At 43.2% G+C, this 27,214-nt stretch overlaps 1 protein-coding gene across 1 annotated transcript in view; it reads left to right on the forward strand.

The window, feature by feature from the left end:
- The window catches only part of skib (v-ski avian sarcoma viral oncogene homolog b), a 34,747-nt gene that overhangs the window by 1,853 nt on the left and 5,680 nt on the right, over nt 1-27,214 (forward strand). The window lies entirely within an intron of this gene.

Genomic DNA, 27,214 nt, shown 5'->3' on the forward strand with positions numbered 1-27,214 from the left:
AAAACAAATGATCACTTTATGAAATATGATGCAATGGTATTAATCTACCTAACAGTATATACATCTATTAAAATTAGCTCGACCAACTACAACAGTGAAATGCTTCTTGGACCATGAATGCATAAGCATTAATAATAATCTAATGATATGATGTCTAATAGTATCAGGGATTTTTTTCTGCATTGAATACTTTGATTTTTGATATTTTTAATACATTTTGTTGATAATACTCAAGTTTATTATCAATTATGTATAACATTTTCAATGCAGGACTTTTACTTGCCAACTACTTTTACTTAAGTAAATTTTTGTTGCCAGTGTCTTATTATAGGCACCCCCCATCAGAGTTACAATGCAAATCACATACTATCACATCACATTATTTATTTATTTATTATTTTATTTAAAAAAGGGACCATGTACAGTTTAAAACATAAATGTCACCATTTGATGCCAGATTACAGCTTTAAGCTAATTCACATCTGTACGTCCCTTGGCAGGTCAAAACAAAGAAACATACTACAGTCATATACAAGAAAGGGCATACAAAGTGCACAATACACAGCTACACACAATAATAGCACATCACAAAGTATGCTTGTCAAGTAAAAGCAAGTCATGAAGACCATGGAGTAAAGATCAGTGAGTACAGAGCTGTGTCTCCTCTATACTCCTGAAACACCTCATATGAATGCCTCATATATTATTTCTGAAAGAGGTGACAGTGTGAAGCCTCTAACCATCAGCTGACGCCCCTCAGCATCCCCCATCCCATCCCATCCTCCAAAACTCACCGGTCCACCCCCATCACCCTCAGGGTTACCCAAGGGCATCTGCATTATGATAAATGGAGTCCCGATGATATATTTTATTAGTGTGAGAGGGGAGAGGTGGAGGGGGCAGGGAAGCCCATTATGGTGCCACGAGGTGGGGAAGGGGATAAGAGTTTAATGAGGTTTGGGATATGGAAATGTGTGTGTGTGAGAGAGAGAAGGTGTTGTGGCTGGTCAGGATAGGATAAGATATGAGTGTGTTTATGTGTGTATGTGTGTCACTGTCCAGGCTCCTTGCGTGGGTCCGAGATGTTTAGTGTGGACAAAGGAGGGCCAGGAGACGAGGTGGCTGTTCCTTCGTCACAGAGCAGCTGCTGTGTGGGACTCTGCTAATGAGTGGACATCTCTGTATGCATCACCATGGTGCTGCTCCATGTCTGAGCAGGAGCCAGGAGATGTCTCACAGGGAAACCTCAGTACACTCTCTTTGAAAAGATGCTCAGGAAAATGTCTTATAGAAACATTTCTAAAATAACGACAGGGGGGAAGGTTATCAGTCCTGGATGCAGCTACACAGGCGTCCACAGCTGATTTATATCATGTTTTCCCCATAAATTGGACCCAGACGTCTTTGTACAGTCCAGAAATATATCTGTCTGTAGAAGAAAAAAAGTTATCGCGGGTCTTGGGTCAGCACCTGTGGCTAATTTCTTCCTAACTGCAGTCAGCAGGAGTTGATGTATCACCTGTGAGTTATATATTTTCTCAAAATGGTGACAGTCTTTTCAGTGTGTGTGAAATACTCGGGGGCTGAGCATCATGGAGGGAGCGTGGCGGAGGGGGCAGTGCTGCGTTTGCTGTGGTTCACTGTCAGTCGCGTCCCAGTTAGCAGACAGGCCTGGTCCTCAGGGAGCTGCACACCAGCGCTCCCCCATACATCAGCCTGACAGGCCGAGCTGCTGAAAGGCCGGACGGGGGCTTCGCAGACCGCGCTTTGGCTCGGCTTACCTATGAAACAAAAACTCAATGTTATCAACCTGCCTCAGCCTCCCTCTGATGTCAGAGTGTTTTATTAATAAGAGATTGCCTCGAAGGTTACCTCCTCTCTGCCTGTATCATCTGTCTAGACTCCCACCTCATCTTCTGTACATGGTGGTGGTGGCTGCTGATACTGCGGGGAGGAAACTCATTTATTGCTGATGTAGCATGTGTTTTCTTGTGGAATAGTTTTGAAGTGTGATTTGCTAGAGAGATTTTTAAGTGTGATTTACAATTATGTCTTATTGATAGGCAGTGAATGTAGAAAGTGAAACATAACCAGACTCCTCAGGCAAAGCAGAAGCCGGATCAGAGGAGGGAATGAGACCCATTGTGTCTGTTTTGCATCAAATCCAGCATTTGGTCATTTGGCTCTTTGCTTAATGTGCAGATGAGGGCAGATTGCTGAGAGGGGAGGCTGCAGACTCTCATTCAGGAGATGCAGGGTGTGTGTGAGCCAGGCCTTGACATGTGTTGTCAAAGGGCCGTAACCCCTGACCTTTCCCCAAAGACACTGACACAGCCATCCCCCATTCTTTTCACACCATCCAATCACGTACCCTTGCGTCCAGTCCGCTGGCCAGATGGCTGTCTGATAAAGGACGGAGGGATATACAGTGGACAGATAACAAACTCTAACCTGCAGATTGACTCCAATAAAAACGACCATTTTTGTGACGCTTAAGTCACAGCGCTCTTTACTTCCGATTCCTGGGTGATTATTTTGCTGACACACTGACAAAAAGTATATGTAAATTTCATGGAAACTGTGTCCAATTCAAATTACTTCTTCCATTGTGTTGAACCTTGCGTGTAATCATTTGAATGTCAACTTTTCTGATTAGCATGAAAATATTCAAGAAAGAGGATTGGAATTGCAAAAACTTGTTTTTTTCCCCTTCAAAGTCAAATACTTCTGAGCATTAACTGTAAAAAAAATCCCTAAGAAGTGAGGGCAATGTGATCAATCATCTGACTGAGTGGAGAGTAAAAGGGGACTCTGGAGAACTGTGTAGACCCTCCTTAATGGAATGGATATTAAAGCCATTCAACTGAGGCCAATTTATGCCATTTCTCATCCCATTGTTCTCCTCACTTCGATGAAATTAGCCTCGAACCTGGAGCAAGCCAATCAAAAGTGTGTCGAAGGGTAAAGGGTTTGTGTGTTTGCAGTTGTTAGCAGTTATTAAAAGTGAATGAAAAATACCGCTTACATCAGGTAACTGTGGGTTTATCTGCACTTGTGTGTCTTTAGGTATATGGCGAGTATACGAGGCGTGTTTGCATGTAAACAGCCGAGTGTAATGACTGGATCAGCTGTGCGAGCCAGATTAAAATGAGCTCTCTGTCGGCTCATTTCCATTCCCATCTGTCTGCTGACCTCTGGGAAGCCCTGAAAGCTGACAGCGTGCATCTCTTTGGTCCTTGATGGGCTTGTCTGCCCAGCGTTGACCCAGCCAGCTTAGACCAGTCCCGCCCACATCACCTAGATACGCATATAGTCATTTGCATTTAGTTCAGATTTAGCACGTCTCTAAATATCACTCCTGGTGCAGCAGATTCACGATCTTGGTAGTTCGTTGCTTGTGTTTTAATTTGCCTTCTCCTACTTATACTTCTTTCGGAAACTCATTCTTTTGAGAGCAGTCGCCTGACTCCCAAACCCCTCCTCAACCCTCCCATCACCTTGTCAATGCAGTGACTGCTGGACAGAGCATTGTGGCCACAGCACGGACAGCGTGTCAAGGCAAAGGGGGTGTCGGGAGCTCCCAGGGGTTGTGGCCTCTATTCTGGCAGAGGTGACCCCATGTTAAAAGGGTGTCAGCTGGGGTTCTGTCATGGGTGATGTGCGCTAAAGACCCGCCGCCTCCTTTGTTTGAGGGCCGAGCTTTCAGAGGCTGTGAAGTGCAGCCTCTTCTCTTTGTTAGTGCCTTGTTTCTTTGGGTGCTGCGTGGATTGGTCTGTAACCTCCAGCCTCTCTCCCAGGGTGGGAAATCCATGCTTGTGTGAGTTTGCCCCGTCACTGGTTTCCTGGTTATGCGCTCAAAGACAGATTGGAGCCTGTAGTGGTGTCTGCATGTCTGATAGAGATAGGGCTGGGCCACAGTTCAATATTATTGTTTATCCACTTTCAGCAGAATCATCAATGATCTTTTCATGATATTCCCACACAAATGTTGTTCAAATCGACGATTCTCGGCAAGTTTTAATTAAAATGTAACTAAATTAGTTATTTAATTAATTTATTATTTTTATATAAAAAAATATATTATTTTAGTATTTTTTATTTTTTATATTATTATTATTTGTATTTATTTATTTTACACAAATGACAAGTTTGGCCTCATGTAATGCTTTGAACACATCAAATTGATTATTTTATGTGATTTTGAATACATTTGCCTTCATGCTCTATATGCTATATATCAATATTGGAAAATATCCTAATTAATATTGTGATGTTATATTGATTTTAACCCTATTACCTTTTTTGTTTGGATATGTTAAAGCAAATTCAAATATATCGCAATACTTTTGCCCAGATTCCTCCATAAATTATGATGTGTTTGCAGTGTTGGAAGAGTAAAAGTAGCAATACCACCATGTGAAAATACTCTGTTACAAGTAAAAGTCTTAGCTCAGTAAAAGAATTGACATCAAAATGTACTTAAAGTATCATAAGTAAAGAGCGAAGATGATACTCATAATGGCGGAAAATGTGGATATTATATTATTGCACTGTATATTGTGTATGTGTTGTTAATGTTTAACAATGCATCATATTATTTAACTGATCCAGGGACAAGATCTGCAAATTAGCTACAGCTAGAAGTCTTATATACATTGCATCGGTTGCACTTTAATTAAGTGTAACAGTGCCTACATGTATTGTCCCTGTCAAATAAATAAATAAATAAAATCACATTATTGTTTTGTATGTAAAAGTACAAAATTTCCCTTTGAAATGTAGAGGAGTGTGTAATGGAAATACCAAAGTAAAGTACAGGCATCTCAAAATTCTACTCAAGTGCAGTACTTAGTATTAAATGTACTTAGTTACATCCGACTGATGTGTTGTGGGTGAATATTTACACATATTATTTATGAGAAAAAGTCATTAGGGATGTTTACATAGTTGCGAGTTAGAGGCATTCATAGTTAATTTAGCTCAGCTCCGCCGCTCCAATATGTTCAGGAGATAATGATAAAGCTAAAAACAAAGTTTATTTGTAAAACACTTATGAAAATCATTGGTTAAAGTCAAACATGCTTGTTAACAAGTTAAAATTAGATTATAAGAAAGCCTCTCCAAGTGTTTCGTAGAGAAAAGATGTTATGACTTTATTGTACACAACTATTTAAAACTGAAAAAGAAAGCATTTCTGCAATATCAGATAGTCTCATTCAATGCAATATCAGTATCATGCCAGTATACTGTATTGCCCATCTCTATTTCTGATCGTTTCATGTGGACAGTATTTAGCTTCGTTCCTCTCTAAACCTCGATGACACAGCAGCAACACAGTGCTAATGTGTGAAAGACTTCTTGTATAACTCGCAGAGTGAGGGAGGAGGATGATTAGTGTTGATCAGCGATGATGAGATGAGGGAGGAGATGAGCGCTGGCTGTGACTGCAGTCAACAAGCCAGTCGGTCCGCCGGTCCGTTAGTGGCAGAACAGATGCCTGTATTGGGTTAGTGTTATTCCACAATCATCATCAATTCCTCCTCGATCACCTCCTGATTTCCAGCTCTGTGATTAAGAGTCAGGCCCATCTGGTGCAGAGACAGGAAATCCTGGAGTCTGCATCTGCTGCTGGCTGAGCGACTAAGCTGCTGCAGTCAGGGGGGGGGGGGGGGGGGGGTTAAACTCTGATAATCCTACATAACCCCTGGAATGCAGAGACCACAGTGCACATCAAAACTGTCATCTTCTCTGGACAGCGTCTTCAGGAACACGGAGAGACTGAATGTCATCCACGGACTCTCTCCTCCTTCGTTTGGCCCACTCTAAGCATCCTCACAATTTATAACCCAGTCCCTCTGGAATTTTGTAATTAGAGCATGAATTAGATATACGGCATGTTACAACAGCGTAATTGTACATACCAATTTGAGTCTTCTGATGAGACTTTAGAGGCCAGAGACATGAGCAGGATATTTATCCCCTCAAATTTTCCCTCTGTCTCTCCTTAATGACCCTCAGCTCTGAGCTACAGAACTGTTAGACCACATTGGAGATGTGCTAATGGAGCTCCAGCCCGAGCAGAAGTAGGCCCTGCTGGTGCCATATGACAAATCGGCATGCTGCTCTCGCCTACAATCCGCCCACCGCCCACCTCCAAAGCTATCATAAGGATTAGCTCACGCAGCTAAACCAAACAGACTGCTCAGTGTTCAGACAGCATTTGGCCCAAATCTTGTTCATGCCTCCTGTTTCGATGGCTAGCAGATCACAATCGGGGCCGCTATCTTTTCACTTGCGACTGGTGCGGTGCCGAGTTTGCAGCACAGTGCTGTGTGCGGCTGTGGGGTGTGGGGTGGAGGGGTGGGAAGGAGAATGAATGTTTTAAGGATTTACACAGCTCCCTTTGCTTTTCGGGATATGCATAATTAAAAATTTTGGGATTAGGATGGTTTAGATTAACTTTGAATTCTCCGCTGAGTTCAGGAGACGGCGGAAGCGGAGGACACGCGGAGGACAAGACTTTTTTGTCTTGCTAGTGACATAAAAGCTCAGATTCTGGAGAAATAGTTTACCTGTTTCATGTACAGTATGTGTGTGAGCGTGTGGGCAGGTGTGGACCTCAACGTTCAAAGGTCTCTGTCAGACTCCACACACTCTCAGAAAGGACTCGTCCTCAGTTGGAGTCTGCTCCGTACGCCTGTGATTGGAGGGCGGCTGTGGTTGCTAAGCAGAGCTGCTCTTCCTGTGCTAAATAAGAACTTCGTGCTCTCTGGCTGGTGGGCTCAAAGAAGCGCGCCAGAACACACACAAAACACACACACACACACACACACACATACTGTACGAACGCACAGACCTCACAGTGCATAGACCTCTTACAGTACAGAGACCTCACCCTCCTCCATTCACTGCCCATCCTCTTTCATTGTGACCTCCAATGAAAGTCTCTCCTCCTCCTGCTGCTGCTGCTGCTGCTGCTGCTGCTGCTTTCTCCTCCTCCTCCTCCTCCTCCACTCTGCATCACACACACTTCTCCCACAGGTCAGCACTGTATAAAAGCTCCCCTCTCCATCACCGAGACCTCCATGTCTGACACCTCCTCTGCCCCGCCGCCATCACTCACCTCCTCCATTTGACACCTCCTCGACCCTGTAGGACACACACACACACACACACACACACACACACACACACACACACACACACACACACATACAGACACAGGCTCTCCTCCTCCACTGAGATCTCCTACTGCACTCCCCCTCACACTGCATTATACTTAGATCTCCACCTCCACTGTAGTGAGCACATGCTGTATCAGTCTGTATTCAGACTGGCCTACATACGCCGCACATGTATCACTGTGCTGTTCCAGGGGTGTGAGGGCTGATCGTCTCGTTTTGAAGAGATGAAAACTCATCGCCATCTGTCTGTGTTTCGTTCATCATAGATGGATAGATAGATAGATAGATGGATAGATGGATAGATAGATAGATAGATAGATAGATAGATAGATAGATAGATAGATAGATAGATAGATAGATAGATAGATAGATAGATATGGAGAGGTAGTGCTACTTTGTCAGGATGACCTCATAACCATCCTCTATCTCCTTTTCCAGGCTCGTTTCAAGAGCCCGCTAAATGAACAAATGAGTGGGATCCACATTATTTTCGGCTCTCTCCTGTTTTTGCCGTGTGCCATTACGGGCGCCTATCATCTCACGTATCTGCTCTGCCGCCAGGACATTGCATCTCAAAATCTGATCTACTGTAAGAGCACTATGTCTTCTCCTCTTCTCCGGACCGACCCTCTCTAATAAACGGTTTATTTCTCTTAGCTTAGTGTCGCAGGGGTCAGAGCTTTAGGGTTGTATAGCAGAACAATCAGTCAGTGTTGGTGAAAAGCTGCGAGCCCCTGTGTGCTCTTCAGACCAGCTCGACATGCTTTCTTGCAGAGACGGAGCAATGCAGCATTGTCAGCAGGCACCCGTATCAAATGAATTCAGCACAGCTGTCCTAGCGGACTCTATTGCAGCGAGGGGGGAGAAAGTTATTTATTCAGTATTACAGTCACCCCGGGATCCGTCATGGTCACTCTGTGCCACAGCATCATCTGGTCAGGTGGATCTTTTCTCCCTCTTTGACCTTGTTAGTCTTGTTTATTACCTCATTGAAAAGCAGAATGTACTGAATCTCAGCATCCCGATTCGGTTTCTGCCCCACCTTGCTCTCACTTTCTGCTCTTTCTCCCTGCATCAGTGCAGCAGGCTCTACATTTATAAAGACAGGCGTACAGATGGGCCACAGTTGCTCACATGCTGAGGACACCTCTTCCCTCACTACCCCTCCCACTCCCCCCTTTTTGCAGGTGTCTAATAGTTGCAGGGTTGCCCCCCGCGCCGTGCTCGCTGTGCCGGCTGCCCAGCCTCCCCTTGTGCTTGTGGCGTTGACAAGCGTCTGGCTTTATTTCCAGCTAGTCGACGAGCGCAGACACAGACAGCCATGGCCTGAAATAGAGCAGGCCAGCCCTTTATCCTATAATGAGGGGACTATTATAAGCCGCGTGTCTTAAGCAGAGTATCGGGCTGGTGTCAAGAGAAGAGGTAGTACATGCATCATCTTGAAAAACGTCAAGCTGCTTTTCAGATCATCATCAAAAACTAAGTAATAATCACCTCTCCTTCTGGCACCAACAGTCCTAATCTGCTGCAGAGGAGTATGTGTTTGAGTGCAAGGTCAAGTGACCTTTTATGATATACTGTAAACACTCAAGAGAGAAAAAAACATGAAGACTGCATGACAGTTTTGAACTACAAAATATGGCTATGACAACAAAACAAGCACATATTTCGGAGATAATCAATTCACTTCTGACCTCAATTGTGTGAAATCAAATGCACAGATGATAGTGTGGTCGGGGCATCTGTCAAATATGGAATGTATGAATTATTCCAGAGGTAATAGCAGCGCATTGTTGGTGCACTCATCTTCACAAAGACGCCCATCTCTGCATGTCCATATTTAATTCACCCCTTTCAGCTGCCGAACTGTACAGGCTGCTGATATAATGAGTCCCTCCAAAGAGATTAGTCGCCCTATCATCAACGCAGCTCCCTAATTTCTCTGCCTTTTGTTGCGGTGCAGGCTGCACTAAATGGGATAAAGGGGCTTGGCCGGACACAGTGGGAGGAAGTGGCTTTTGTGTTGCTAGCAGGTGCAGTGGAATGACAGTGTGTTTTTTTTTTTGGGGATGTATGCGTACATGCATGTACGTGTGTGCGCGTGCGGTTCGGCGTCTGGCCGGGCCAGAAGGGTATTTGGTCCCCGAGCGCCGCTGAGATACACCAGGAACCTCTGGAGCTCGACTTGAACCCTCAATCACAGGGCTCCTCAGGGGTTTGCAGTAAATTCTTCAGGCGAATGGTTTTCTCTCCCTTTCCTCCTCCTCCTCCTCCTCCTCTTTCTCTCTCTCTCTCTTTTTCTGCTCACATCTGGTGAACAGCGCTAGCACCCCTGTCATCTTTTACTGCGTTGAGGTCATTTCCACCCTATCGGTAAAGTGGAAACACATGATGTGCAGGGTTCGGCCTTAATGGGGTGGGGCTGGCATGGACCAGCACTGACACAGCTTTACAGCCAAGAGCTGCCAAAACAGCCTCTCTGTGGAATGCCTCCGACTTTAAAATTAAAGACATTTGGGGTAAATAATGTTAGAATGCTTATATTTACCCGTTACATACGTTACTGCTGTAATTAGTTGCTTTTTTTTAAAACATGTATAGGATGTTTACATGTTTTTCCTGTAATGAAATGGAGCAGCAAAGCAGAGCTGAACATGTCATTCATGGACGCTTTGAAACTGAAAACAAAAAGAAAGAAAGCCACCACTATTGTTCGGCTACAGAAGGATAATAAGTGTATAATGAATACCAACTCCGGAAAGACATGTTTCTCCTTTTGGAGTTTCTCTAGCGCCGTTCCAAGTTTTATTTTTGCTGTAAAATTCCTCCCCTCACTCGCTTTTTCCCTCTTAATCACATTATTGATTCCAACTGGTGAGCTGGGGAGACTTTGGCAGACACTCTGGATAAAGGGTGTGTCCTCAAGTTTAATTGGGATTCTCCTTTAGCAATAATGTGGATTTCCTCAGCTCTGTGCCCCGCTGCGCCATTCTTCTTCTTCAAATGCTTCACACCACAGCTCGCAGTGTTTGTCATTCTCGGGAATCTGAGCTTGTGTCATTTGTGAAGACTCAGCTCCGCCATCTGACACATTTTAGTTGATTTCTTGACAGTGCATTATTAGTATCAGCTCTGTATGAATTAATTGTTCTGTCACGTTGACTACTTTTTATGGTAACAGTTTCTTTTCTGTTTTTTTTGTTGCTGTAATGTAATGAAAGCACTGTTCTGTTTGCAACTTGCAACAGTTAAAAACATTTTGCCACTTTCTTTGCTAAAGTATCTCAATGGAATAAACAGTTTTACTGTCTCCCTTCAAGGATCCCAATGTGTCTCCAAGCAAATTCCAGTCACACTGTGGTTTCCATTTTGTGGTAGACAGAGATGCAGTGTAAAAAGGGGTGGGCTGCAGTCAGTCAGTTACTGCTGTCTGTGGGTAGACTACAGGCAGCAGAGTGGCTGCTAGCAGCAGCTGCATGGATTTTTATTCCTGCTGTCCAACAGGACTCCATCATAGACTGCAGCAGCACTCGTTATTGAGGGCACACACTCCTGTGCTGCATGCCTCTGTCCTCATTACCTCTGCAGCAGCTTAGCTCTCTGCCTTTGTTCTCTCTCTTGGCTTGAAACTGGAGAATATGGAGAGAAGTGCTGAGGCTGCAGTTAGCTCGGCTGCCCACAACTTCTGCCGCACAGGAAAAAACACAGCACAGACAACCACCACCCCCCTAAGCCCTCTTGTCTACATATTTCCACAAAGCCAACGCACAGGGGATGCTCTACTTTGATTCATCCTCCTGACTTGGATGTGGGCTGTTTTTTTTGCTCCGTGCTTCTTACATTTTCTGGTCGTCGCCTTGGCTGCTTGTGTCGCTCGTCTGATTCAAAGATTTCATTCTTAAGTGCGTTTGTGTGCCGGCCTACTGACCAAATGCCCTCATGGCCAATCTGCTGTGTGAAAGGTCCCATATAGACTCGTCCCTCAGAGGCGTCAAACAGCAGCCGTGCGGAGTGGCTGGAGGGACAGTAAACTTTTATCACACTAATAACCCACAGTCACAGCTACCTTAATGGCTTAGGCAGCCACGCCAGGGGTTGCCTGGAGGTCAGGTTGAATTGCAGGACATAAATGGCGGATTCCAACCGGTAGAACAAATAAAGGAAGAAGAACAAAAAGGGGGGACATCCGAGGTGAGCAGAGGGGGAAGAAAGTTGTTATTGGAAGAGCAGATAATCACTTAAATTGATTTGCAGTAAAAGGAAGCCATTGATTGGACTGCTCTTTTATAACAAGGCGATCTGTGGCCTTTTAACCCTCTTTCCCACCCAACTCTGCACGCTCGCAAACCTTGGACTCAGTCCGAGCATGCCGTCAAAGGGCACAACTCCTACACAAGTGACAAGTGAGTGAAAACATTTGCCCAGCACTTGGTGAAAACATGGCCATCGGTCAGAGAAGCAGCAGCAGCAGAAGTTTGAGTGTGAGAAAGGGGATTTGTTAATGGAGTTCAAATCTAAACTTTTTCTCAGATTGCTCTCTCTCTCTCTCTCTCTCTGGCTGAGGTGGACGGGTCTTGAGAGTGTTTGTTTTAGGTGAAGTCAGTGCTGGAACAGAATGTTGTGAACCGCAGGCCAGACTGTGGTTCTGCGGTTCAGCTTCGACCTGAATGCAGACGGCTCTGTTTGTTTTGCTTCTCCGTTTCTCAGGGAGAAATTTAGACGCTGCCAAAGTCCTGCGCTCACACCCAAGACACGCAAATAAAAACCCTTTCACACAGAAGAAGAAGAAAAAAAAATGTACCTGGGTGTAGTCGCTACATCTGGACCTCAGCACCACCCCGGAGCATGCAGGGGTACATTGGTGTCTCTGCTCTCATCTTGTAAAAGGGCTCTTTGGGAGATGAGATGGCGTTTGATTGTTTCAGTGGCAGGATGTTTGTGTGTTTTGTTCCAAAGCCTTTTCATAAATAGCAGTTTTTATGTTGCTGAGGTCAACTGGTTTTACTAGACTAGAGAGGCAAGTCCAGAGGCACGGAGGCCTCCCCACCATCTGGCAGCCATAAAAGGGGGAGCAGGAGGTTTTTAGAGGGGGTTTATGGGATGGTCGGGTGAGACATTGAGGGGAGGAGAGACAGAGTGGATGGTGGACTCTGGTTGCCCCCGAGCTGCAAAGCTTCCTCCGCAGTCTGAATGACAGGTCAGAAGTTCATTGCCTTTTTTTTCATCCTGCATCTGCCTTGTAAGGTGAAAGAGGTGACGGTTGGTTCAGAGTTCGAGGGCAAAGGAGAGGACGTCACCGTGAAGCTGTTATCACGGCTGCAAATAAAGATGTATTCCGGGCGAGAGATCTTTGTTGTGATTTAATGAGCTGGCTGTATTTTAAAAGTGTTTCAGGAGACGGTGGCTCAGCGAGTGTGTGTCCCCTTGTTGTTGCATCGCCGTCAGCTTGTTATGCTGTGCAGAAGATCACATCTGAGCCCTACAGATGGTGCAGAATTATGTGGCTGCGTAAACACCGGTGATTCAATGGCTTGGTGTTGTTTGGGTATGCGTCACCCTCTCAAAGCGCCCTGCACACCACAGAGTAGCGAACAGTAAGTTGTTTTGTACGACTACAGAATCCAGGCTCTCTCTTTTCTGGTCCAGAAACAGCCTTTATACAGTCAGGTGGTGGCTTTATTTTGTTTGCACATCTGACTAAAGTGGGAATAACAGCATTGTTAAGCGATGAAAATACTGGAGTGCGAGGCCAGCGCGATTCTCGTGGCGATTCCTGCGATGAAGACACTCCTGAGAGTCTCAGTTATGTTCTGCTGGAAGATTTCTTTCCCAGTTTTTAAGAGCTGGAGCTGTCTGGTCCATCTGAAGCTGGATGCTCAGCCTTATAGGTTTTCCAGAATGGGGTTATCATTGCAGAGGACTATGCTGCTTTGCTGACTCTGGCACTGATACCTCCCAGAGAGATTTCATCTTTTGTTATGCTGCAGCTGAGATGTGTTAACCCTTTAGCCCCTTCAAGATATTTAGGTGATACATTATGGAGCTGTGCTTTACCCACTGCAACCCTCCCGTGTCACCGTACGTATGCATTTAAAATAATAGTATAGTAGAAGCCAGTGTGTTTGTCATATAAATGAGTTATATTGACCTTTTTCTCTCGCCGGTCTGTGGTCGGGTTTTTAGACCCTCTGCCGCTTTGTACAGTTTGTATATGAAGAGACGAAAAGTGCTGACAGCAAAAGAATGAGAGCGTGTTTGGCAGGCACGCCCTTGTAGGTTTCTGTGTCACTCAACTCTAATAAATTTTTAATCGTTTCCTTGCTGTGGTATAGAGCTCAACATGGCTCTGCTCAGTCACACGCTATTTAGGCGGCTCATGCTCGGTTCAACTCATAAAATGGGGGGAACAGAAAGTGTAAGGTAGGTATTTTCACTCATTAAGACCAAAAAAGTTTCTGTTTCATGTTGCGGGCCGTTTTCTCACTTTACTATGTGGGAAATGCATCAGCAACGTTTTAGATTTCTTATTGTAGGTTGATTTACATACAAATAAACCCAGAAGGATTTGCTTGTGTCTCTAGTAGAGCGGCAAAGATGAATCAATCAGTCGTTTGATAGAATGATTGACAACTGTTTTGAGAATCGGTTCATCGTTTTTCAAGCAGAAGTGTTTGATGGTTTTGAGGTTATAAAATGTGAGAATTGGCTGCTTTGTCCTTGTCTATAGTAAGCTGAATAACTTGGGGTTTTGGACAAAACAAATTAATTAATCAAACAATAAATCTATCAACCGAAAATATAATCAACGATAAAAGATAATTGTCACTTGGAGTATTTCTCCCTGAGGCAGACGTGTCAATTTCAGCGGTTCATTTCAGAATCCATATTATGAGGTTTATTTTGGAGTGTCTCCAAAAATTATCATGACAATGGTATTAAATATACTTCCATTGCCAAGAACTTTGATTGCACTTGACAAACTTTAAAGAAAGCATCAAAGACACCTTCAAAAGCCGCCACAGTGAAAGAGTCCACTGAGAGCCTCTCAACATACTCGGGGCCGGTTTTATTCCCTCACATTTTGCGTCATGTCCGAGTCTCGAGCTTTAAGAAAAGCAGTGAAATAAAGAAAGCCCAGCAGGCCCTTGATTGAGAGGCTGGAAATGAAGGACTCTGCTCTTGCTTTAGTGGTTCCGTCCACTGCAGTGATTCAGGGGATAAAAATGTGGCCTGTGTCTCTTTAAGAGCGCTGGCCTGTCTGCAGAATGCATCAGTCCTGTGGAGCAGACACAGGCCAGCAGGAGGAGGGGGGGTGAAGGGAGGAGCTTGGGGCTGTGCGGAGGGAGGAACGAGGACAGGAGGGAACAGCCGCAGTCTGGGCTTCCAGCCTCCTGGCTAGACTGCTGAAAGTTATTATTGAGTTCCTGTGTAGGGCCTCCCCTCCCTGCGGCATACTCCTCTGTGCTCACTACGAGGTAGACGGGGAGTACGGGGAGAGGCAAAGAGAAAAGTTGGCAGCGTCCCATGCCCCTTTGCAATGACCGTATATGCAACAAATAAAGGATAATTTTGTTTGATTGTGCGTTTTTGCAAGGGTGAAGCCTTTTGAAAGACGGAGAGCAACCACACGCGCTAACAGCCTTACAGCTGCTCGACAGCAGCTGAAACTGCGGCCTAGCTCGCTGTTGTCTTAAGTTACAGTTTAGCAGACATGTCCTGTTTTCTTAGGAATGGCCTTAACTAGTCAAGACAAGAAGGTTGGCGGTTCACCAATGAGAAAGCAGCGAACTAAATCCTCTCCTGGCGTGCTAAGTGATGAGTATGATTCAAGGACAGGTGGTGGGAGGACGACGACTCCTTCGGTCTCCTTCAAACTCGTCCTTACAGTAAAGGACGGCCATGAAATAAAAAAGAATATGACTTCTTAAAGCATAAAGAGTATCAATAGCTTCTCCGGCACAGAAGCTGCTTTGCATTTCTTGCAGTATAATTAGTAGGTTATCTTGTCCAACCTGCAGATTTGCTGTAGAAAGACCACTGAGATTACATAGTTACACACATCATCATCATCATCATCATGTCCTCCTCTCAGGCCTGTGCCTGCCTGCAACACTAATCCACAGCCTGTCTTCACTGTTAGCAGCTACATTAGCGCCACAAAGCGCCTGCGTCCTTCCAGCTCAGCCCACCAAGAGAGAGACAGACTTTTATGTAACGCTCTGTCCGGTGTATTTGTTCTGAACCTGCTGTTGCTTAAAGCGAGGATCCCGCAGGTTAACAGTACCCAGCTGCTGCCCGTCCTACTGTACTGAGCGTGTCACGGGCTCCGGCTCGCCAAAACGCCTGAGCCCCATGCAGCACCTGAGGCTCGTCAGGTTTTCCCGCACATATCTTCTGCAGCATGTCACACATGTGCCCTGATTAATCCCAGCATGTGTCTTCATTCATGGTCAGTGCGATCATTCGGCCTCCGTTTTTAAAGCCGTCTCGGCCAGGGTTTTTGCAGGAAAGCTGGGTGAAAAGGGGGGAAAACCCTGGCGCTGAAATGGATATTTTGTGGAGTTCTGTTTGTTGAGTCAGAGCTTAGTTGGGCTCTACTGTTATGTGGTTGCCATGGAGAAAAACACAGGCTCTTGTGCAATAAAATCATCCAGGAAAAGACATTTCCAAGAATTTTTCAGAGTCAAGAAACAGACGGCAAATTGCAGAATTCATGAGGTGCTGCGGTCCACCACCCGCCCCTCTCAGCCCTCCATTTTAGAGCGCTCGTATTCATTTTATGAAGGCTGCGAGGCCCGAGCCCTCTCACCTATTTACTTCTGTAAGTAGATATGTTTTCCTATGAACGGAGGAGGGAAACAAAACCAGTGTTTAAGGATGGAATGTGTGATCTTAGGAACGGATGTTGTGGGTGTTTTATCCCCTATTTCCCTTACAGACAATTCCTTGAACAAGTGGAAACAAGTGAAATGCTATTTGATCTCTGTCAAATATTACTGTACACACTCACACTGTGAGGCCCTCCTACATTTGACTCAGTGAGGAGAACATTTTCAGAGGCAATGTTTTAACAATTAATTGCTCGAACACTTATAAAACCAACTGGCTTTCTTGTTTTTTTCCTCAAGCTGTAATTCTCTTCAGTTACGTCAAGGCTCCTTATTGCTCTTTAATATGAGGTCTTTCATTCTTACTGTTTCCTGTCTATCTGAATGGAACCATTAGCCCTTTTTCAAACAGCCGGTTGTGCTTTCTAGCATTAGAAATATACCTCTTATGTAGCGGTGCAGTGTAAAAGCTATGATCCTTTCAAACCGTATAAGCTAAATTTGAAGTTCAAAGCTAATGAAACAAAAAGAGCGCCTTTAAAAGTCACATTACGGGTCTCCGTCTGTAGCATTAACTTCAATAGTATTCCATTGTTTGAATGGTCTTAGAAACAGCAGTGGTGGAGAAGAGATTAGGGTTTCTAACCTGGTGACCAGGAAGGCAGCATTTCAACAGAACGACTAGAATGGTATCTATAAATTTCAGCAGGATTTATTACCTCGGTTCAACCAATTAGCTCCCGAGCAGTTCTCAGGACGTGTACTGTGTTGGTGAAATGACATCACATGGGACCCTGAGTGAGCAGTGACCCTAACTTCACCTCGCCCTCTCACAGCTTTTATGACCTCCTCTCCTAAATCCCCCTGTTCCCCCGTCCTGTCCTCTCACACCTCTTAACCTCTGGTATTCATCCCATTTTCATCTTTCCAAATAAACCTGCCACCTGCCCTCCTCTCCGCTGGCTGCTCGGGGGGCGTGTGGTCATGTGACTCGGCTAAATTAGCTGCGTGTTATACTGCGTGCGTGGTTATTATTGCTCAAATTAAATTATTTAAAGGTCTGCTGAAAGTATGTTTTATATTTAGTCTGCAATGTATGCTCATGACCTAGAAACGGAAAGAGGGACTTGTTATAGGAGCTGAAACAATTAGAAAAATATCTGCAACTATTTTGATAATCGATTTAAAAATTCAAGTAATTTAAAAAAAAAAGTTTTTCCAGTTCCAGCTTCTAAATTGCTGCTTTTCTCTGTCTTATCTGACAGTAAACTGATTTTATTTTTGGACTGTTAGCAGGAAAAACCAAGAATGGTTTCCTCTCTGCATTTTAATGGAGAAAATGATCATCAGATAAATCAATAGTGAAAAGAACAGTTGCTGTTGTATCTAGTTAAGAAAAAGAAGACAGCTAAATGATGGCCAGATAAATCCCCTGTGTTTAAATCCCACATGTGTTTATGATGTGAAAATACATTTTCTCATTACCTAGCAGGGATTTTGTTTCATGTAAACTTACATATTTAAAGGAGCAGTATGTAGGATTTAGTGGCATCTAGTGGTGAGGTTGCAGATCGCAACCAACTGAGTACCCCTCCGCTCACCCCTCCCTTTCCAAGCGTGTCAGAGAACTACAGTGGTCTTCAGGTAATAACAATTTCTAAAGGCTCTCTAGAGTCAGTGTTTGGTTTGTCCGTTCTGAGCTACTGTAGTAAACATGGTGGAGCAACATGGTGGACTCCGTGAAGAGGACCCGCTCCCTATGTAGTCATGAAGGACTCATTCTAAGCTAACGCAAACACAACGATTCTTAGTTTATACAGTAATGAAAACATAGTTATGAATATTATATTACATTTCTGCTAATAGATCCCCCGTAATGTTACACACTGTTCTTTAAAAAAATAAAAAAAATAAAAATCATGAGTCAACCAGGGCTGCAACTACCGATTATTTTCATTGTCGATTAAGCTGTTGATTATTTTCTTGATGTCAGAAAATGGTGAAAATAGTGTTTCTTAATGCCCAAGATGACGTCCTCAAATGTTTTGTTTTGTCCACACAATATTCAGTTTACTAAATATAAAGAAACGAGAAAATATTCACATTTAAGAAGCTGGAATCAGAGAATATTTTTTTTTCTTTTCTTAAAAAATGACACCGATTAATCGATTATCAAAATAGTTGGCGATTAATTCAATAGTTCACAACTAATCGATTAATCATTGCAGCTCAAGAGTCAAGTTGCACAAGATTACTGACTGACATAAAGTGCTATCTGAGTTCTTGGTGGGTGTCGTTGGGGTCAAAGGTGGTCCGTTTCATCCCCTGTACTCAGTTGTTAATGTGGAGATCTGACCGTCCATCTGGCCCGTCAATCTCTCGGACGCTGGAGTTCTAGACCCTGGCTGAGTTTGGACTGTCATAACTAGCCGTCCCCCATGCAGTTGCTCTCCCTCCCCTCATGTCAGTCTCCTCCTGTCCTGACTCCTTCACCCTCTCGGCCCTGTGAGGGAGGTGCAGAGGAGGCGTGCGGTACCAGGTACTGCGAGTGATATAATGGTCTGTGTATTTGGAGCTGTTACTGTTTGGGTTGTGGAGAGGTTATCCAGTGACATTTTAATCGTCTGTCTGCCTTCTTTGCCGTGGCATTAGTATTAATCTGCAGGATTAAAACCCAGCCAGTCAGACACTGGACTTGCTGTCTTGCTGTAGAGCAGAGGGAGTACGCTAACCGCGAGAACGGCGGCGCACATTTCCCTGCGTACACAGGCAGGGATGTGCTTATCAGTGACAAACCAAGGTTCCCAGTCTGGAGACATCAGAGCTCAGATGAGAGGATGGTTTGTTACTGTAACACTCCCAGCTGTCTCTGACGGGACACAGTTGGTTTTTATCAGCGAGGAAAAAACAGATCGTCTCTTTCATTACTCTGCCATCGCTATCTTGTATTCAGACATAAAATCTATGTTCATCTTTTGTTCCTGAAATAATTTTTCTGAAAGTGCTTGTACACATAAAGGTCAGTTTACTCATCATCATGAAGAGTACTTTTTCAGCCTGCGAAACAGTCATACAGTGTCTTCTGTGGCTCTGGAGGAGCTTTCTGTCTAACAAAGTAACCCTGATGATGACGCTTCAATATTTTAAACCGGGGGAATCATCTCAAGCTTCAATTGAGATGATTCTATTTTCATCTTTCTTGTGTCGTCCCCAACTTTATGAACGTGCAATACTACTGCCCCCTTTTAAAGAAATCTTTTAATAGACCAAGATAATTTGTCTTTGCTGTATTTTGAAACTCCGTTTGTCCCACTTCTTGCAAAAGCAAAAAAAAATATCCCCCTTGCTGAAATGTAATTACGGCCGTACAAGTGGAACTGTACTTGCAGAGAAAATAATGATTGTAGGACAACATGTAGTTTCAAAACACCCAAAATAGACATTTCTATATTATTATGAAATAGATCTATTAATTTGAAATACCTCCTTTACATTCCAAGAATTATTATACAAATTAAGCTAAAATTAAATATCTCCTTTGTCAGATATCCTTCTTGATCTCATCAAAGCAAACTGAGCATTTCATTTTTAGAAATTAATTCCTTGTTCCTCATAAACCGGCACTGATGTCCAAGAAATGACTTATTGAGCCTAAGCTGTGTTGTTTACATTGTAGATAAGAGGTGTAAATGTTGACATTACTCATCTTTTCCTGTTTGTTTTTTTACAACCTCAAATGATAGAATATCTCAAAGCATTTTAAACTACGTTTTAATTATAATTCTATCAGTAAAGGTAGGTCATATATCATTTAAACACAGAGAGAAGCAGCAGCAACACAGAGTCAGATGAGTGTCAGTGTAATGCCAAGGGATTAAGCTTGCATGGCAAAGATGGCGTTGGCACTGCTGCATCACAGAGATCAAGTTCTGTGCAGGCATGCACACATGTATGGAAGGCAGGATGGAGCCACAGAAATGCTGCAACACTCCTGCATGATACTTTATGTGAAATTATGAGAAATATTGTTTACTTTGTAATTTTGGATCTATAGGGCTGAGCAATATGGCCAAAATCTTCTATCACGATATAGGTCATTTTATATCTCAATAACGATATATATCACAATAGAGCATGTTTTATGGTAATTCAATAAATAAATAGTCGATATGAAATAACCACATGGTAAAGCCTATTTTTTAAATACTTGACAAATGAAAAGTATTTTCTCATTTTAAGAACTTGAGTGCAGAATGAACATAACAGTTTAAAGTGAAATTATAGAGAATAAATAAATAAATAAATTAATATATCACGATAGAAACAATATAGAAAAATATATACTTTTTTATATTGTTTTAACGATATATATCCTCATATTGCCCAGCCGTGTTTGGAACAGTGAAAACAGCTGGAAGGCATTGAGTATTTCTCTATTTTAGATGTGGGAAGTATTCTTGCACGCACCTACCTGGAAACCATTTTAGTCGCCCCGACAAAGACTTCCTCACAGCTTTCCCTTAATTCAATTCAAGAGCACAGAGACTGAATCACCGCTGTGTACTCCAGTAGTGTTGCAGCTAAAACTACCTGGTCAGAGCTCTTTTTCTTTTTCTTCAATCAGCGGATACTGTTGAAAAGAGGATGCAAAGAAGAGAAGAAAAAGGAATAAGTAATATTTACATGACTAAATATTTCATTTGTTTGGCTTTAAGCCTGAAAAATCTCTCTTTACAATTACAGTGAGATGTTTTGAACCCAGAATCAACCCAAACCAAAGTGGTAATTGGCTTTTGAATCTAATTTCCTTATGAATTCGCAGAATCCCTTTGTTCTATTATTCATGATGTTCCTGAAAGTTGCGTGAATACTTTTTCGAGTATAAGAATACATTTCACCCTTCAGGAGCACTAAATTAAATTCCATAAACGTAGGTCAGCACAAGTCTGTCTTTGCTCTTTCTCTCTCTCTCTCTCTCTCTCTCTCTCTCTCTCTCTCTCTCTCTCTCTGTCTTTCTCGTTAACCTTCATCCCCTCCGGCCTCCTGGTTAGCACTGCAGCTGCTCCTACATTATAAGTGTGCTAAATGGGAATAGAAGCATAAAGGCATTGTGTGTGTGTGTGAGGGGGGGGGTGTGTGGTATGTCCCAGTGGGTATGCAGGAGTGTGTGTTCCTTTATTGGTTTGCAGACACAGCCTGCGTCTTCCCTCAGATCATGAGGTCTGATGTTTAATTCTCTTATTCCAATAGTAGGCCTACAGTGGCAAGGGGGGGGGGTGGGGGGGGCTCAGACAACTATCTGCTGAATTTGGCGCTATGTGCATCTATAAATACACCAGTCAGAGAGCACGTTTCATTTCCGAAGATAACTTTGCCTCACAACCATACCAAACATGCTCATGCTAATAATGTATAATCTGCGGCGGTATCTGTTTCGTGTCTTTTAGTCTAGGGTTTCCATGTCTGTTGAAATGACTTATGAGCCCTTTGTACTGTGAGGTCATCCTCTGAGAGAGAGAGAGAGAGAGTGATTTGGACACCACTGTCAACATACTGTGAGAAAGGCAGGCGGGCGGGCATGTCCATGTTGTTATGGTTGCCATGTTTGGACCTGAATTGGAATTCATTTCTCGCCGTGCAGTAGTACAGTAATCTTTCTTTTTGTTTTGCTCTCACCAGCGAGCTGATCTTTTCAGCGAATTCAATTCAATCAGAAACAGGTTTTTTCATTGTGCAGAAAGAAGAAATGTCATCAAAGGATTATGCAGAGTTTAGTGTGTTTGAATTCACATTGTGACATGTATGATTGCATTGAGTGAAATGACTTAAAGCAAACATAATACATACAGAACAGTACGTCTTCACTGCAGACATTCTGACTATATTTAAGCCCAGTCTTAACTCTTCAAACAAGTGGCAAAAAAAAACAACCAGCCAGTACAAAATGCAGTGGAAATAAGTAAAATACTTTTACTTTAACGGCAATTTTGTCTCTCATTTCAAGAATCAAGACTTAAAGCTAGCAGTTGAATGTAACTAAACACATTTATTCAAGTACCGCACTTAAGTAGCAACGCAAGGTATTGGCACTTTACTTGAGTATATAAAATTAGTGTAGATAAAATAGTTAATATTAGCTCCACCTTGACCAAATATAACAACAGTTTGCTAATTATATATTAATACAATATAGTATAACACTCATACAGACCATTTTTCTGAATGGTGTACTTCTACTTTGGAAACTTTACGCTAATTAGTTAAGTAAAGGACAGGAATACTTCTTCCGGGTCTGCTTAAAGGACTTAATTAAAGACGACAATGACTTGAGTGCGGTGTTAAATTCAAGTCAAGCCAGTTCTATTTATAGAGCTGCAGTAGTACAATTAGAAACGTATACAAGTGCTCTGTCTGAATTAGCCTTACTGGTTCCACTGGGGTCACAACAGTAGCTCTACACAGCTCACTTTATGAATGCTTGACAAACACTCCTTTAACACTCTGTTCTTCTGCCTTTAAGCTATATGTGTCAAGCTGTGCGGACCTGATGAGATATTTTCCACCTTTAGGAGCAGCAGCAAAGTCCTGCATCCGCCCCAGACCTCATCAAGTCTCAATCCCAAAGACAATTAGGGCAATCCAATAAGCTTTACTGTAATGCCGACCTTATGCCAAGCCCTGCAGCTCCCTGTGTGTGTCCATACTGTCATGGCTCAGTTCAGCTACATAAACAATGTTTCCTCTCCAACTGGACACAGCGGAGACAGAATAAATTGATAAATTAAGCTAAGATTTAGCGAGGGGAAATGGGAGCTTGAGCTGTATCTGTGTTGGAGTAGGGATAAAGTTTCAGGGATATTCTGGGCAGACACCAATAATTTTCCCCCAGCTGTTACAAAGCGACCACAGGGCTTTATATAAATCAGGAGACTGTCGTACAATTTATGCAGTGAGAGTTGAATAGAGAGCTCAAGGCATCCCTGTGAACATCCACACCAAACTACAGGGATCAGATTACTAAAACTAGTATTCTCTCACTTCCAACTAAGGCCGCTGCCCGAGCGAGCCGTGCCAGTTGGTGTGCCCTTGAGTGAGACAGCGCCCCACTAAGCACATGTCGATCTGGGGATTACATTCAGGGGTTTAGGAGGGGAAAAGAGGCCGTAATCTGAAACTGTTGTGTCTTGTTGCTGTGCACTTTTCTTAATGCCATGCTATCATGCAGCATGCGTCGGTATTGTATGACTGTTGCCCCGAGGAAGTTCAGCTGGGGAAACTATTTTGAGTCCCTCCAGATGAGTGCCGCCCAATGTTTTATTCCTCGATAATTTAATTTGAGTTTTTTTAGCACCACAACAGATGCAAGAGGTTTTTATTTAGCCTGCTGTTATAATACATGTAGGTAGGTGAAGGTGTTAGAGGAACAGCTCAACATTTTGGGAAATACACGTATCTGCTTTCTTGCTTAGATGAGAGGATTAATACACTCATGTCTGTATGCAGCCAGCAGCAGGTTAGCTTAGTTTAGCATAAAGACTGGAAACAGGGTGAAACAGCTAGCCTGGCTCTGTCCAGAGGTAACACAGTACATCAACCAGCACCTAACAAATCTATTGTTATGGTTAGGCATTGACCTTGAATAGTTAAGGTTAGTATAGGTCGTCGGGCAATTTTTGCAAGTTTTTGTAGATCTCTGATCAGATTTTGCAGTTTGCGGGCTCCCTTCTAGACACGACCTAAAAAACATCATGATTTGGCTTAAAATGACTACGACATTGAACTTTCACTTTTAGTTTCACACGGGACACAAACAGGGGTCTCCTGAATAAAAGTCTGGTGTTTGTTTGACCCATACACCTTTCGCCTGCCCGTACTGGACTTTCTCGCTTGTTATACTCGTTATTATGCCACATAACTTTCATTAACGGTCACTCAATCTACTACGTCACCTGCTCTGTGCGTCGCTCGTACTACATCACTCGCTGCGGCCGTCTGCAGATTTACATACATATTTGTGATCCGTTAAAAACAAACGTAATCGGAGCAGTCAGAAGATTGATTGAAGATCCCCCGCATTGAGACGTCTTCTTCCTCGGCTTCTACTCCTCTGTTCCTGAAGTGTTCTCAGTGTAATCTGTGGACACTTTTTCTGGAAAGACATGTTGTTGCTGAAGTTTTTAAATGTTGTTTTTTTAATGCTGTGATCAAGATATATCTCTGGTTAAACTAAACCATGCCAGCCCTGGTTTGGTGCCAGATTTACTGCATCAGGGTTCAATAAACAAATATCGTTGATTAGCTCCATGTTCAAGTGAAAAAACAGCTCAATCCCCATCACGCTCCAGTTAGCGCAATATTGACAAATGATTCTTCAAGCGGGTCAAACGCTCTCCTCTTAGAATAGACATTGATATGTTTGTGATTGTGATGTGTTGTGTAACGTGTTTCTCAGTGATTATCTGCCATGCCAGCATGAAAATAGCTGGGGCTTATCCCGGTATTACCATGCTATTATATGGCACTAATTAAAAAATAAAGCATGTCTACTCTTGCCCAGCCGCTATTAGAACCTGTTTAGCCTACAGGTTTGCTTTGAAACACTCCCTCATTACAGCGCCTCAAAGAAATATCATACAATAGCGAGTTGAAAAGGGCAACGCTTGAATGGAGTCTTAAAGGAGAGGCTGTACTTGGCCTTCAAGTATACATTCCTTCAGCTCAGTGCTTCCTCTGTGGTCCCGCTCCCCTGGCCCACCCCCCTCCCACTCAAGACTCAGTTCCCACAGGGGACTCGGCCAAAGCAAACTCCTCAGAGGAAGTCTCCCTCTCCTACCGGCGAGAGAGAGAGAGAGGGATGTCCTATCATCTGGCTCAGTGGGACCTGCGAGGCAGTAGGATGTGCGAGAGGAGGGTGTTATGACTCCGTGGCCATGCTATGTCTATGATGTGGTGGTGAGTTAGGCCCGTGCGGCTGCTCTCCTGTGAGGTCAGTGTCAGATTTAGCCAGCAGGTCCCTTGTGGTGTCTGGGAGTGTCTGTTTTCTGACTCTATTATGTCTAGCGCTCTCAGCCTTCCTGGGGCTGTAAACCTCAGGGTAGAAATAGTACCAGACGGGCAGACATCCTTTTGTCGGGAAAACAACAGTCACGCCAGTAATTACAGAGTCTGATTACACCAGGGCAGCAGTTTTTAGAAAACCACCGGCCTTGAGTCAGACAGGTGAGCCGTCGAGTCACCGCGGCTGAGCGGGGAGGCAGTCAGCAGCAGGACATCTGGGTTAACAGAATTAACCCAGTAGCAAAACCAAACAGAACACTGCTCTCGATGTGTGTGGATGGATGTGTGTCTAATGTGGTGACTGGTTAGACAGGTAGAGACATCTGTGAGTCAGGGAGACGTGAGGGGAGTGTCCAGACAAACATGTCATCTGTGTGCATCTCATAAAGCAATAACCCAGTGTGAAGTAACAGTATGGAGAGGTGTGGTATAATTAGTGGCTGCAACTAACAATTGTTTCCATTGTTGATTCATCTGTCCATTATTTTCTTGATTAATCAATTAGTCGTTTGGTCTATAAAATGCACGAAGCCCAAGGTGACGTCCTCATATGTCTTGTTTTGTCCACAACTAAAAAATATTCAGTTTACTGTCATAGAGGAGTAAAGAAATCAGAAAATATTCACATTTAAGAAGCTGGAATCAGAGAAGTTTTACTTTTTTGTTATTAGAAAATTAGGACAACTAGGCAAAAATAAATGTAAGGAATAGACAGAACTGTTATGTACGCAAGTGGTCATAAAATAGGTGTACATATTATATACATATATATATTTAACAATAAAATAAGAGTAAAATAATAAAATAAAATAAAACGTCTATATACAAGTCAAGTGTTTTTTTAGTAATCATTAAGTAAAGTTAAATTAACTTAGAACACATTTGAAAGCAACAAATGTAGACCAAAGTGCTGTACAGAGAGAGAGAGATAATCAGATAAATACATGTAAATAACGATGAAAATCAATATATAAAAGTACAAATACTCAACAGGCATATTTCATAGAGAACTAATTAATAATAAAAATAGATTATGATAAGTCATCATAATGACTGATCAAAAAGTAAAGAGGGTCTTCAGGTTTTTAAGATATCAATAAAGGGGGAAGATGATGATGATGATGAGGGTCAAAGGTTTTTTATCTGGGAGTATGAAACGAAGAGCACGGATTGGTCAGCAGATCTGACGGGTCTGAAAGAAGCCATTTTATAGTTTATTCTATAAAATGACAGAAAATAATGAGAAACACAGATCACAATTACCCAGAGCTCAAGGCGATGTATTAAAACCGTTTAACCGTCTAACCGTCCAAAGATATTAAATTTACAACATAAATTATGATATTATTCTATTATAAATCAGAGAACAACTACAAATCCTCACATTATCAAAGCTTGGACCAAAGAATATTATTAAAATTAATCAAAATCAAATTATTTATTGGATTAAATTATTGTAGATTTGTAGCCAATTTATCAACTCATCTTGTTGCAGCGCTATCTGTAGTTCAGGTAGGCTATACAGCGCCAGACCTGACTCACACCACCACCCTTGAGCACACTGTACCAGACACACACACACACACATACCCTCCCACACACACATATGCAAGTCCACACCCGCACCCACCCACCCACCAACCTCCCCACGCGTCCCGACACCCACTCATAGCTGCGTGCGCACACACTCACACACACACACACACACACAGAGAGAGCGGCTGTGTAGAAAAGCTGTGAGACGTGATTCATCACCAGCCGGGCTTCTCGCTTAATGCTAAATGAGGTTTGTCATTAATTTCCATCTTGAGGTGATTACAGCGGAGCAGCGATTAAGGTTTCACAACTACACGCAACCCCGCAGGAGTGGTTTCCATTGAGGATTGTGAATGAAGACAGAGAGTAATCATTTGTCTTGAATCAAGACGAGGAGATGGGAGTGTTTGCCATTCCCCGAGGCAGAATGTCATAGTAGTGAGTAAGAGAGTAGCAGGCAGGTCTCTGCTGGCCTCTGCGCCCGCCTAGGTAAACATATCCTCTGTCTGACAAGTGCAGACCTGAGGGCTGCGGAGGTTAGCCATATCTCAACACATGGTCCTGCAGCTCGCCACACACACACACACACACACACACACACACACATAC

This window comes from Sebastes fasciatus, chromosome 1, assembly GCF_043250625.1.
Source record: "Sebastes fasciatus isolate fSebFas1 chromosome 1, fSebFas1.pri, whole genome shotgun sequence".
In the NCBI taxonomy this organism is placed as follows: domain Eukaryota; kingdom Metazoa; phylum Chordata; class Actinopteri; order Perciformes; family Sebastidae; genus Sebastes; species Sebastes fasciatus.